The sequence below is a fragment of the Athene cunicularia genome (assembly GCF_003259725.1).
Source record: "Athene cunicularia isolate RWA chromosome 14 unlocalized genomic scaffold, athCun1 chr14_part1, whole genome shotgun sequence".
NCBI lineage: Eukaryota > Metazoa > Chordata > Aves > Strigiformes > Strigidae > Athene > Athene cunicularia.
The window spans coordinates 11,901,395-11,904,986 of record NW_020799118.1 but is presented as its reverse complement, the minus strand read 5'-3'; positions in this window follow the sequence as shown (position 1 = coordinate 11,904,986).

Genomic DNA, 3,592 nt, shown 5'->3' with positions numbered 1-3,592 from the left:
ACCCGATCCGGTGTGGGTTCCACCGGCTGCTTCAGCCCTCTTGGGTTGAAACAAATTTGGAAGGCGGAGTGTGTGTGTGTGTGTGCTTTTTGAGGGCGGGGGTGTCTCTGTCTCCCACTCTCCTTGCAGGAGACTGGGGCACCCTTCTTCTTTCTGGGGTCTTTTCTTCTTCTTTCCCCATCGGGGAGACCCTGTGATACTCCCCGCCACTCCCATCCCCTCCCCTGGCACCCAGCCCCTTCCTGGGTTTTTTTCTGTACTTTCCGTGTGGGGGATTGTCATTGTGTCCCCCCCCCTTCCAGCAAGCCAGAGCTCCTTGCTGGGGACTCTTCTGCACCTTTCTCTTGGCGGGGGTGTCTCTGTGTAACATCCCCCTCCCTCTGCATCCAGCAAGCCAGACCACCCTGCCCATTCTTGGGGTGTCCTCTGAACCTGCCCCAGGATTTCCAGGGACACCTCTCCCACAGACAGGCTTTCAGCAAAGCCTTTGGTAATTTGCTTTGCTTTGCTTTAATTAATAACCCCCCCGCCCCAGCCTCCCGTTTGTCAAGGAGGAGAACTCGGTTGCTAATGAGAAAACGTGCATTTAGTTGCTTTTAGCTTTTTTTTTTTTAAAGTAGGGTTGGTTTTTTTTCCCTCCTTCCTCGCAACTTCCTCTCGCCTGGCAAATCGTGCATTCAACTTTTGAAGTTCCTTCCCCGAGCGAGAGGTGACACCAAAAGCGGTGTGTGTCGTGCCTCCTTAGGAGGCCTCTGCGAGGGTGCACGTATGGATGAGCCAATTCATGTTGCATCCTCAAAGATCTGGATTAAGTCGTCTGGAAGCTGTTCCGGTTGATGCCGAGACTGCTTCTTTAATGGGAAGAGACACAGCTTCTGCTCTGTGAGATTGTTGGATGAATTATTAATAAATAAGGTCCAATCTAGTCTTTCAAAGGCAACAGGTGGATGGATGCGTGGAGATCTCTTGGGCTGAAGGAGCCTTGGTGCTACTCCGAGTCACTGGCATTGATCTATATAGAGTTGTTTCCATGGGTGCATAAAACATTGTCAATTAATAAGAAAACAGCTCTAGTTAAACTTCAGTTACAGGTTAACTTGCTTCTGGCATGTAACACAATCAGAAGCAGCTCTTCAAAAAAAAATCCTGGTTTTCTTTTAATCCTTTTTTTTTTTATTCTGCACTGCTTGTGCTTTAGAAGAGCAAAGTTTGTGAGGATAATGTAAAGCTGAAAATCATTTCCTTGGACGTGAGAATGCTGAAAATATTTTTAGGTTGTATGGGTGATGTTTTATCTGAAATTAGTTTTGTGGCAATGTATGCTAAATGTCAACTCAGTCATTAATGTGGCTTATTTTTGTGCAAGTCAGTCAATAAAATTATTGTGAGTTGTTACCTAACGCCGTGGTCATAGCCCTTCTTCTGAGCTGGAGGAGATCATTCTAATAACAGAGAGAAGCTGTTGGTTTTAATTTTAAAGGATGAATGCTGCATCAAAATGCTTTTTTACTTTTAGCGTGCAGTAGTCTTCTCTCCTAGCTGAGAACATATTCTGGAAGAGACTGAAGTTTCAGTTTATTGAGCAACTTCATGGATTATTTTTTTTTTTACTCTCCTTTTTCAACTATATTGAAAAAATCTGCTTGCTCAAACACATCTTCTGTTTTTACAAGCAAGAAACCTGGGTGGTGTGACAGAAATTGCTGTATTTAATCAAAAAATAAATTGCTTTGGGAGAGGTTTAGCTTTAGAATCATTAGGCAATGCTGTATTCTTGGCTTTGCTGGAGACTAGTGTGCTGACTTACCTGTTTCAAATAGCTGTAGCTAGCGTGGCTTTTGTCTTCTCATCTGTTTTGCTATTGGGAGATTTGAGCAGATTTAAATCAAGAGAGAGGACCTTTTCTGTTATTATTTACTAGCTGCATTGTGTTTCTCGTGATTAGAAACCATTTATGTTTTGCACTACGGAAAATCACTGCGTAAATACCACTTAGTCTGAAGATGCCTATGAGCATTACTTTCTAAATGGGAAGTGAACAGTGGTAGAATCTTTCATGCTTTTTTTTCCTCATATATTGGAAAGGTATTTATATCAGCAGCATGTTGGGATTATTTATGTGACTATATCTAAAAGCTCTGGATCCTCTGATGATTATCAGAAATCATCTTCCAGTTTACACAGAATGGTGTCAGTCCTGTCCTGCTACAAATCATAGTAAAGTAAAATGGCAAATAATATATATTAAAAAAACCCCCAACATCAGCAAGCAAGTTAGATGGCAGGTTAAAATGACTTTGTGTCCTATGGATCTCAAACATGCTAATCTCGCATTGTATCTCAGTTTCTCCAAAAGTCTGTTCCTCTTATTTCCATTGGAGCTTTCACTACTGAGCCAGAGACATTCATGGCCTTGTTTCTTGCTGCTTGGAGCAGTTCTAGGCAACATAAGGTAAAACTTACTGTTAAGTCTGTGGTCTCTTCGTATCCATCCTGTCATCAGGGTAGTGCAACGGTGGTGGAATTACCAAAACAGGGATGGAAATAATAAAGTGATATTGTGAGTGGATGTGTTCAAAAAGTCTGCTTGGGATTTGCTGGGTCAGGGGGGAGCACGACCCACAGGCCAAGGGACCTTCACAGAACACGTGTTCCTTTTTTACTGATATGCTTCTCTGAAACCTTTGTTTGCTGCTGCAGTCGCTGTTCCCTGGGGAAGTTCCAAAGGGTTCATCATCTCCAAGGCTTACACGTGTCTTGTTCATACTGTTATATCACCCAGAAGTACTCGTGAAAACTGCAGTCTCATTGTGCTGAGTATTGGAGGTGTTCCTATTCCAGGTAGCTTGCAGGCGAAGGCTGCAGATGGAAAGACTATGAAGAAGTGGACTAAACCTACAGCTTCTCTACCAAAAAAGGCTGAAAGTTGTGTTCTGGCTTCGTCGGTACTGGCTTTTTCAGCAGTGCTTCAGCTGAGGTGTTAAAAGCTGGCTGGCTTCTGGTGCCGTTGTGGAACTGAGAAGAGACTGGGAAGGAAAAGGCATTAGTTTAAACTTTATGGATCACTTCATAGATGGAGCAGGAAGCAGGGAGGATTTCATGTATCAGGTCAGATGGCCGTGTCGAGGGCTGATGGCAAAACCAGTTTCTTTAACAGAAAAGCAGGAGTTGGTATAACAGGAGAATACAAATAGTCATCTCCAAGCACCTCACTTAGTGAGGTTCACAGTGCTCAGGACTGTGAAAATGCGTTCCTGCTTGGCATACCTGGCCTGGGAAGGTGCTGGGCTGCTGCTGGTGGTGGGTAGGGTATAAGGAGGGAGGGTATAAGGTGAGAACCCTCCCAGGTGCAAGGGAGAGGAAAGCGCAGTGTCGGCAGCATCAGGGAGGGAGGGGTGAGGAAGATGTTGAGGAAGGGGTGGTTTTGGTGAGGTGAGGAGTCAGAGGGGGTTTGTCGGTGGCAAGTTTGATTCCTGTAGGAAAGGTGATGGTGCTGAGCAGTGGCAAAGAAAAGGAAAGAGGTGATGCAGACCAGTATCCTGAATGCCAATGTCAGTTCACTGTAGTCAGTGTGGTTTAGGGAAGTCCCATC